Raw genomic sequence first — 10690 nt, forward strand, 5'->3', positions numbered from 1 at the left:
TGATTATAATCAACTAAAGAGTCAGCAGACGCTGAACGTACATGCAGTTAACTGATGTGGGCAGAGTTTAATCTCAAGTTGACACCCTCCTCATTTTAAAATGATGAGAAGTTTTTTTGGATTCTAGCCTGGGAAAAGTAGTAAAGATGACTCATTTACTAATTTGCTGAATGACAGGTATTCAAGCTGTGCTTTGGTCACCGATTCTGGAGGAAATGTAGTCTTCCACACAGTTTTTTTTTTTTTTTTAATCAGAAATATACCATGAACAAAAAATCCTGCCATATTTCTTTATGACACAATTTGATACACTCTGTTTTTCATCTCACCGGAAGCAGCCAGATCCATGTCAAATAAACCCTTCAACGTCTCTGAGCTGCCATTGTCTCATCTGTAAAGTAGGGCTAATACTGAACTTGCAGAGTTATTATGAGCATTAGGAATAATGAATGCAAGACAACAAGTATACTGCCTGTCATACAGTAGGTGCTCAATTAAAGCTGTCTATTCAATCACTTTCTACGTTAAGCGGTTACTATGATTTTGCACAAATTGGGCCTCTGTCCCTTTACTATAACATCTCTCAAACTATTTGGTTCCTTTATCACAGTAAGTTGGGAAACATAAAATCTGAGGAAAAAATCTCAAGATACTATCTTCAGGTTAAAATGTTGGGACTTCCCAGGCTTCTGGGATGCGACCCGTGTCTAAGCTTCTTTTCAGCCCTCTTACCTGTTCTCTATCTGCAACCTTCCATGGCTGCTAAACGTAGCTGCTTGTATCTCTCCTACAAATATTCCCCCATGATACTGATACGTCTTTTTCTTCTTTCTATGCCTGGGTAATTCCTACCTAGGCACTATATCCTCCAAAAAGTCCTGCCTTCCCCACCCTCACCCCACTGCCCAGCTCAAGGTGGGTAGTTCCCTGCCTATGTCTCCACAGCATTCCACGCTTACCTTTGTTACGAGGTCTAACACGCTGAATTGCCATACATGGTTTTCTTTTTTTTTTTTAAGATTTTCTTTATTTATTCGACAGAGATAGAGACAGCCAGCGAGAGAGGGAACACAAGCAGGGGGAGTGGGAGAGGAAGAAGCAGGCTCATAGCGGAGGAGCCTGATGTGGGGCTCGATCCCATAACGCCGGGATCATGCCCTGAGCCAAAGGCAGACGCTTTAACCGCTGTGCCACCCAGGTGCCCCCATACATGGTTTTCTTAACTATTTCTCCCACTGGATAAAAATTCCTTAATGTTGGGGTCTGTGTTTCTAATCTAAATACTGCCAAAGTCTAATACAGCCCTTCGCTCATGGTTGGTGGTCCATTTATATTTGTAACTTGTTGAAGGAGCACAAGGTGGTTGGTTTCCTCTGCAGGGAACAATGCCGTCAGGGAGGCAGCCAGAGCGAGTACCTTAGAACATAAGGATAAGAAAAATCATACCATGCCAGTCAAGACTTTTGGTTCTAGCAGTAGCAGTATACATTCTGGAAAGAATAAAGTCTCTCACAATGATAAGTCTTTAATCATCTGTAATGACTGCTAATGAATGAGAGCCATTAAGGAATCTATCTAATATCTTCTCAAAACCACACCAACCCATATCTACTCTTTAAGCTAGCCAGAGGCCAAACATTTAGATTAGCTACATAACAGGATTTAATTTGAAGGCCCCAAATCATCTCTATTCAAGTTTTAAGGGGACACCTCCTAGAGTTAATGGAAGGGTTTTATTAAAAAGTAGATTAGTTTATAGCTACCCTTCTTCTTTTCTTCCCGATTTGTTAAACTGTAATCATAGCTCCTTTGCTGAAATCATTCTAGCCTAAGGAATTACAACTCTTTATCTTGTTTCTTCTGTCTTTGAAACCTGAGAGGGAGAATTTTCAACATTTTGATTATAACCGTCTAAAATGAGACCAAAACAAAGGCTGTACCATCTAATAGGCCAAGAAATGCATCTGATGTGCATTTATGAAATGTGAATGGTTATAAAATGCAAGCTGAAAGAATTCGAAGTTGTAAACGTAAAATGAATGTATAGGTAGGAAAATCCACTTGTAATCTCGGGTCTGTAAATAACTCAGAATGGTTTTCTCTTGGTTAAAAGCCAGTTTCCTAAATTCTATGACTACTGTTGGGAAAGTATATATTTTAAAGACCATGTAGAAAATCCAGTTTTTCTTCCCTCCTTACTGAGATCTGTGCTCTCTTACAGAGCCTGTCAAGTTTCACCACCAAGGGATTTTTTACAGAAGAGGGTTTTGTTTGTTTGTTTGTTTGTTTGTTTGTTTGTTTGTTTTAAGTAGGCTCCATGCCCAGCCTGGAGCCCAACACAGGGTTTGAACTCACAACCCTGAGAGCAAGACCCTGAGATCAAGACCTGACCTGAGATCAAGACTCAGATGCTTAACTGCCTGAGCCACCAACCTGGTGGCTCTCTGTAAAAGAGATTTTCTAAAAGAAGGAAAATTTGTCTCTGTGCATATCAAAGAACATGCTTTTTTTGTGTTGATACCATGGTATATTGTGGCAAAAATAAACATTTTCTATCATTTTTAATCTACCTTTGGCCAACCTCTGATGTGACTCCTTTTTGTTGTATCTGCTTACTTTGCTTACTGGTCTCCACTTAGCAACTAGAGCAAGTTCTAGTTGAAATCATTTACATGTAGATGTTGCTGGAGTCACCAAAGATGAGTTGGAAAGCTTTCTGCAGGAGTCTCTGCCTTTCCACACTGACTCTACACGCAGAAGTCGGTGTCTCATGGTAGAAAGCACATTAGACTAAGAGTCAAAAATACATATGTTTCTGGCACTTTCTAGTTGGTTTTACCTTGGGTAAGTCTGTAAGGCTTCCAGTGATTGTAACACTGGTATAAAGTAGAAACTCTTTTTGTCTAAGGGATTTTAAAGGATTTTAGTGGTCATGGTAGTTGACTCCCCAGCAGCATTCCATCTCCAGATGATTAATCTAAGACAGTGGTTTTCAAATTCGGCTGTACATTAGAATTACCTGGGAAACATTTTGAACTCTCAGTGCCCTGGCCACACCCCAGACCAATGAAGTCACAAACTCTGGGGGTTGGATCTAGATACTCTAACTTTTAAACTTTTCTCGTGATTCCAATATTCAGTCAAGATTGAGAACCATTGATTTTAGAAATGCCACAATCTTTGCTAATAATCAGTTTATGAATGAGCATGTGATCCAATTCTGACCAATAAAATGCAAAGCAAGGCTACAGGGAAGGCTTGGGAAAACAGCTCCCCCCCCCCAAAAAAAAAGGAGACAAAGAGACTTGCTGAGAGTCTGGGACTGAAAATATCTCAGAGGCAGAAAGAAAGTGGAACGAACCCGGAGCCTGCCCAACTTCTAAGCTTCCAGTTATCTGAGATGGTAAATTTCCTTTAGTGTCTAAACCAAATTGCCAATTTTTCTGTTATTAGCAATTGAAACATCCTAAATGATCTGCCTACACTGGAAATTTGCCTCATGCACTTCTTGTGCTCAGAAATATTATGAGTTAATTCCACTGGAATTTCTTTGCCCTTTGCTCTGATGAGGTAGACTGTGGTTGGAAACCAGAGGTCTAGGGGGAAAATTGCCAATAGTTCAAACAATATCTCCTGTCAGGTCTGTTTGATCTCCTTGTGTTTATTACCCTTTAGATTTGCCTTTGGATATTTTCTCCCTGCATTAGTATTCTTTAGCTTTCTACTGAGACCATTTTAGATAATTGACACCATATGAAAATTGGTATGTAGGCTGGGGGTTCTTATCCCACATACCAACTTCTGCAGAATGTCTTTTACATTGTACCACCAATGAGGATAATTTGCCTCTACCTAGCCCCATAATAATATAATTATTATTATACTGTAATAATAAATACAGTATTCCATTTTGAAGGGAGCTGGAAACAGAATGTCTTCATCAGTTAAATCCATATCCATTGGCGACGGTAAGTGGCTACTATAACGTAAGTGGCAAAGTTCAGCATGTTGTTTCTGAGAAGCAATAATATACACCTTCTCCACATTCGCTATAAAATTTGATTTTATCAGGGTGGAACTGTGATCTTCAGAGAGCCTTGCTATTTATGGATTCTTTACCAGTTCAGAATCTGAAGGGTGAGTATGTGGGGGTCCCAAACTCTTCACACTCAAGGTTACCTTGAGTACAATGCATAGCGGTTGGGGGCTGTGTACATGGAGGATTCATGCTTCTTTAGGTCTGATGGATAAACTCAGGTTTGTAAATATATACATTTCAAAATGTCAGTACTGTGTCTATTCTCTTGTTTCTAAGATGTTGTCTTTTTCCCCCCCTCAGATCTAATCTCAAGGAGATTTGAGATACTAAAATTCAATGCATGGGCCACAAAATGTGGGGAAAATAGACAGAAGCCAGAAAAGGCAACTCATCCTGGTCCATTCCTTTAGGCACCTTGGAGCCTTTATGTAAAGGGAAATGATTGGGTAAAGTAAGAATGTATGGAAAATACTCAAATGAGTAAAAATCCAAGATATTTGTTAACATGCTGTATTGGTATAATAATATCTTTGCACTAAAAACAAGGTAACCTCTGTGATAGCAAGACAGTTAAGTCTAAATTAGTGTTTCCCAAAGTATATTCTGCAAGACAGTAATTATGCCGGATATCAAATAAAGTCACAAGAAAAATTTAAGTGAGCAATTAGTATGGGAAAACAGTGAAACGGGACATCGCAAAGCCTTTCATACGTTACTATAGATGTGAACAACCAGAAGTGATGTGCTCCTCTGCCACCTTTTGCACACATATTTAAACGTGTGATTATTTTTTTAATGTATCATTTTTTCAGGAGTAAAGTTGATCTGTATTCATTGGTGGTATCTCAGCGACCGCCATAAGAACAAGTCTGCTCACCCATCTGAGATGAAGTGCAGTGGATTTGTGAGAGGCTGAAGGCTAGGACTGTCCTGGGACTGTCCTGGGACTGTCCTGTGACCTGCAGATAAGGGGCTTTGAATGGCTGGCCCATCCCACAACCTGGACACACTTGTACCCCAGAAGATCATGGCTGCTACTGAGCAGCCCCCCAAGCTTTACCGGTGCCCCTAGTTCCAAAAAGTGTGATCTATGAATTCTTCTAAGAATTTGATTTTTTTTTTATTAAAATGCCTACTTCTATTTAAACACGTAACACTACGCGCACACACACACACACACAATACCACCCCAGTAGGAGTCATACTTCTAATCGGTATCCAACGATTGAGCTCATTTTGTTACTATTGTTGATGTCATGAATTTGTGAGCCAACTTTCCTATGAAGAGCTGGCTCTCAACCACATTAACGAGGGGCTGCATAAGAGAATCAAAATGAGGCACCCCTTTCTGACTCTGGCTCTCTCTTCCAACATTAAAATGATAGCCATCATTTACTGAGCTTTGCACTGTGTAAAGCCCCTTGGCATCACCTCTTCTCTGTAAAACAACCTTCTGAAGTAGCCATTATATCTTCCTTTTACAAGCGAAGAAACTGAATCTTGGAGGGTTTAAGTAGCTTGCCAGGAGAACACAGTTGTCTCTCAATAAGCCTCTGCTTTAATAGAAGTTGAAGAAAGAGCATATTGATGGCCTCGAGAGGTCAATATAAAGGAACAGTGCCTCCTGATAATGTACTAATTTGTAAGTATCTAAGAAGTCAAAAGGGACTGCTACTTCTTTCTTTCTCTCTAGATTTGGTAAAAATCCTTCTAAATCCTCTATTCTTTTCAAAGCCAATTACACCAAACTCCTATCAAAATGATCAAATCCAGTGTGTGTGTGTATTAAGATGGATAAATGGCAAATATCTAACTGATTCTGTAATCAAAACCTTGCACTTATAAGCTGGTCAGCCAACCATGGAAGAAAACCCAAATATAAAATTAATGCAATAATGGTGTTTATGTTTTTATTACCCTGTAATTATATCATTCCTGTGATTGTTTTTCTTTTCATGCTGGCCTGTAAAATGTTGCTGCCTCAACCTGTTTTAAACATCTACATTTGTAGGATTAGGACTAGTGATGTTTTGCCAATTTCCATGCAAGAGAAGCCAGAGGCACCGAACCCACCTTCTTTGATAAAGTCCTTCATTAATTTGACACCTGGCACTCTCAGCTGTGTTCTTTTTGGGGGCACTGTCCCGGTCTTTAGATAACAGCATACTCTGTCACGAGAAACACATTATAAAGTTGGTTACTGCACTGACTTTTATACTTTGCTGTTATAACTTACATTAGTTTTCCTCTTACTGTAAGTCTCGATTTGTAAGTTAAGTTTGCTTAATAAGTCAAGATTGCTTATTTTCAGGGTGGTCTATTCAAATAAAATTTTCTGTATGATCTTTTCCTTTGCTTTCAAATTCTTTCTTCAAAAGCATTTTTTACTTGCCCTTATTCATTTTGCACTATTCCAAAAGCTGCCAAAATTTGCATTAAAATATAAAGACATAAAATTAAGTCCAGATTTGCCAAGATGCACCAATTAGTGGGTGGTTACATTTTTTCTTTTCCACAGAAAAATTGATTATAGAATTCCTGTAAACGGCAAGCTTTTGATATGATCACATTTCTAGAAGCCCATGTCCTAGCAAGTTTTCAGGAATCAGTCTCTTACATTAAGCAAAGTATGGGTGGCGGCATTAAGTAAAGAGTGTCCTACCTAAAAAAACTGGGGGTTTGTATCTGAAAACAAGAAATTGCTACTGGAGGGGCGCCTGGGTGGCACAGTCGTTAAGCGTCTGCCTTCGGCTCAGGGCGTGATCCCTGCGTTCTGGGATCGAGCCCCACATCAGGCTCCTCCGCTATGAGCCTGCTTCTTCCTCTCCCACTCCCCCTGCTTGTGTTCCCTCTCTCGCTGGCTGTCTCTATCTCTGTTGAATAAATAAATAAATAAAATCTTTAAAAAAAAAAAAAAAAAAAGAAATTGCTACTGGAAAATGTACGAACCTGAACCACTCACTCCTCTTATCAAATAAAACACTTTGAGAGTAAATAAATATTTAATGGTAAATCTATATTCTTTTCTGGCATGAACCCAATATTACTCATTATTTTAACATAAGGAAATCCCTAATAAACCTCCAGGTTTTTACTTAAGCTAATAAATGGTTAGCCTTTGCGCCAGAATTATTTTTAAAAAATATGAAATATTAAATTTGTTTACAGATACTTCCTGTTAAAGTTGGCCCTTGGGTTAATCTGTTCTGCTTGGAGAAATTCCAGACTATTCTGGCTTTGACCTTGTAATCCAGTATTTGCCAGTCAAAGCTGCATGGTGTAAGAGCAACCCCATGGCTCTTCCTTGACCCACATCTCACCAGCTTGTCTGCCCTTCCTTCACTTCCTCCCCTACTTGCAGCTTCTTCTACTTACTACTTCTTTGATTTTGTAATAAAATGATGCTGGAGGAACAGGGACCTCGGGCTAAATGTGGGGATGAATTCTACTCCTGATTTATACTGCTTTGTTACACTCCATCTCCATGCATAATCTGTAGGCAATTTGCATCTGAATTCACATCTGGTGCTTGTTTAAAATGTAGACCCTTGGGGATGCCTGGGGGGCTCAGTCGGTTTAGCCTCTGACTCTTGATTTTGGCTCCGGTTATGATCTCAAGCTGGTGAGACAGAGCGGCCTCTGGTTTCATACTCAGCGGGGAGTCAGCTTGGGGACTCTCTCTGCCCCTCCCCCCATGCTCCCTGCTCTTTCTTTAAAATAAATAAATATTTTTTAAAAAAGAATTTCTCTTCTTCTCCCTCTAACCCCCACTTCCCCCAAAAGCGGCATTCATGCACATTCTCTATCTCTAAAAACAAACAAACAAACCAACAAACCAACCAACAAACGAAATATAGAATGTGGACCCCTGGATCCCATCCCAGACATACTGGAACTCAGGGAAACGCTGTGGCGTCTGCAATTTTAACACGCTCCCCTACAGTTCAAGACCCACTGTTGTAGATGCCTAGGCTGATGTCAGTACACACACAGCGAAAAAGAGTCCACTGGAGACATCTGTGAAGATGGCCAAATAAGGAGACTGCTGGATCTCCTCCAGAGAAATTCCACTGAAATAGAACGAAACTAGCGAACACTGAAAATATCCTTAGCAAGAGCAATAAATGACAAGAAATAAATGGCTACCAGGCTATGAAATTTTTACAAGCGTTTAACCTCAAAAAAACCCCATTGTCTACCTCTCAAATGGGATGATGACCCTCGCGTCGTCCAAGGGTGGTGAGGATTAAACATCCCGGCGCGTGAAGAACCCCGCGGGGCACACCGCACACAAGCAGCACTACCATCGCCGCACGGTGCACTCCTCCCACTGGGACTTTCATCAGCTTCCGCCCACCCCATTTGCTGGCCATTTGCTGACTCTGCACCACTGAGGTCTGAGCCCCTCCTTACTAATCAATAGGGTTTGGTATTATTCTGGGGCTCCAAGCCTAAAATTTTTCGGGCATTAGTTTTAGCGAATTTAAACTTTTGTGTTAACCAAATCTGCCCTGCCTTCCACATATTTCTTCTATCCACGCAGACCTCCCAGGCATGTGATCAAGCACTCTTCGCACTCCAACTATTACCGAGGCCTAGAAGCCCCCACTGAGGCCTCCTGATTCCTTACACCTCAACGCCCACTGGCCTAAGACTCACATTCACTGCTCCACCACCCTTCCATTGTGACTCCGGTCTGTGGAGGGATTCTCCTGCGGGTCTCCGTTCCCAGTCACTTTTCTGCTGGTCAGGGGTGCTCCTCTTTTCATCCAGAGTGTGTCATTGCTTGGAACTTACACCGCCACTCTCTACAAGCCTCCGTACAAAATGATAGACAGTGAATACCCCCCCTGCCATTGCCCCTCTACTCCTACATGGTCTTGCCTCCAGCATCGATTCAGGGTCCTTTCACATTTGTTTATACCAGGGACTGATCCAAAGAAAATTAACACCCCCAAAAACCAATGCCGGCACAGAATGTGACAAAATTTTAAACTGTGTAAAATCTGCAAGCATCTAAGCAAGAAAGACACCACCTATTACAACTTACTGTCAAAAGAGTTCAAATCAGGGGGCGCGTGGGTGATGCAGTCGGTTGAGAGTCCGACTCTTGGTTTTGGCTCAGATCGTGATCTCAGGCTCGTGAGACTGAGCCCCATGTTGGGTTCCGTGCTCAGTGCGGAGCCTGCTTGAGAGTCTCTCTGCCTCTGCCCCTCCCGCCGCCCCCACCTTGCTCCCTCATGATGCCGCGCTCTCTCTCTCTAAAAAAAAAAAAAATAAAACAAAACAAAAAACGGAGCTAAAATCAGGTTATTTTCAGATTTGTTCTGTGTAAACATCAACTCTGAAAGATCACAGAGTGACAATTACATTTCCCTCAAGGAAAATAAAAGACTCAGAAGTTTTATACCAAAACGAGCTGGGTATAAAAGTAATAACATATTATCTGATTCTTACCATTTCCGAAATGTATCATTCAAATGGTTTTTTATTAAAAGGTTATGCATAAAAAGAAATTTTGAACATTGGATTACATTTTTTCATTGTTACACACACACACACACACACACACATGTATAAAGATTTTATTTATTTATTTGACACAGAGAGAGAGCGGGAGAGGGAACACAAGCAGGGGGAGTGGGAGAGGAAGGAGCAGGCTCCCCAGTGACTAGGGAGCCCAACACGGGGCTCGATCCCAGGACCCTGGGATCATGACCTGAGCCAAAGGCAGGTGCTTAATGACTGAGCCACCCAGGGGCCCCCTAAATATATTTTCAGGGTTATGTTCCCATAGGAAGTGGGAAGGGAAAAACAACAACGACTCAAAAAGAAGTTTTTGCTTTTTGTTAATCTTGGTGTCTTTTATTTCCAAATTATGTTCCAGAAAATGTGATAAGTATGTCATCTAGTCATGTTTTGAATAAAATGCAACTGATAATGCAGTTAAATGCTACTTCTTAGACGATTTTCATTGACTCCATGGATGCCGACTATATAAAGCCAGTCAATACACACAAATGCTTTTATTGCCAATTTCCTCATGGAATTCACAGTGTGGGAGAGTCAGCTAAGAAACGTCGCTAAGAATTTAGATTCCTGTGGTTTATTAACAGGAGGTGAGGGTAAAGCTCCTGTTGCATCTGCCGTCAGAAAACCTCCATTACTGCCTTGTTTTCAGTTGAATGTAGGTGGTCGCAGACATTGACTATACCTTTGAAATGGTTTTTTTCTCTCTCTCTCTTGAGTTGATTTATTCATTCCACGGAAACATATAATGCCAGGGACCGTATCAGGTATGAAAAGAAAAAACACAGAGGCGCCTGGGTGGCACAGCGGTTAAGCGTCTGCCTTCGGCTCAGGGCGTGATCCCGGCGTTATGGGATCGAGCCCCACATCGGGCTCCTCCGCTGGGAGCCTGCTTCTTCCTCTCCCACTCCCCCTGCTTGTGTTCCCTCTCTCGCTGGCTGTCTCTCTCTCTCTGTCAAATAAATAAATAAAATCTTAAAAAAAAAAAAAAAAAGAAAAGAAAAAGCACGGATAAGACTCAATCTCTATCTAAAGAAGTTATTTCTAATCAAGCAGGAGCCTTAAAAACGTGAAGCTGTTTCTTTAGCTAAAGGGTTTGTTTTGAACTGACTCACGGAAAAT

The 10690-nt window shown here is 41.0% G+C and overlaps 1 long non-coding RNA gene across 1 annotated transcript; it reads right to left on the reverse strand.

Moving 5' to 3' along the window:
- Positions 1-1172: 1172 nt before the first annotated feature.
- LOC103666987 lies at positions 1173-9272 on the reverse strand. Its single transcript, XR_569633.1, has 3 exons — positions 8239-9272; positions 6113-6207; positions 1173-1416 (listed from the first exon to the last, which is right to left on the reverse strand). It is a non-coding gene; the product is annotated as an uncharacterized LOC103666987 (long non-coding RNA).
- Between the last annotated feature and the right edge of the window lie 1418 nt (positions 9273-10690).

This window comes from Ursus maritimus, unplaced genomic scaffold (assembly GCF_017311325.1).
Source record: "Ursus maritimus isolate PB19 unplaced genomic scaffold, ASM1731132v1 scaffold_17, whole genome shotgun sequence".
NCBI lineage: Eukaryota > Metazoa > Chordata > Mammalia > Carnivora > Ursidae > Ursus > Ursus maritimus.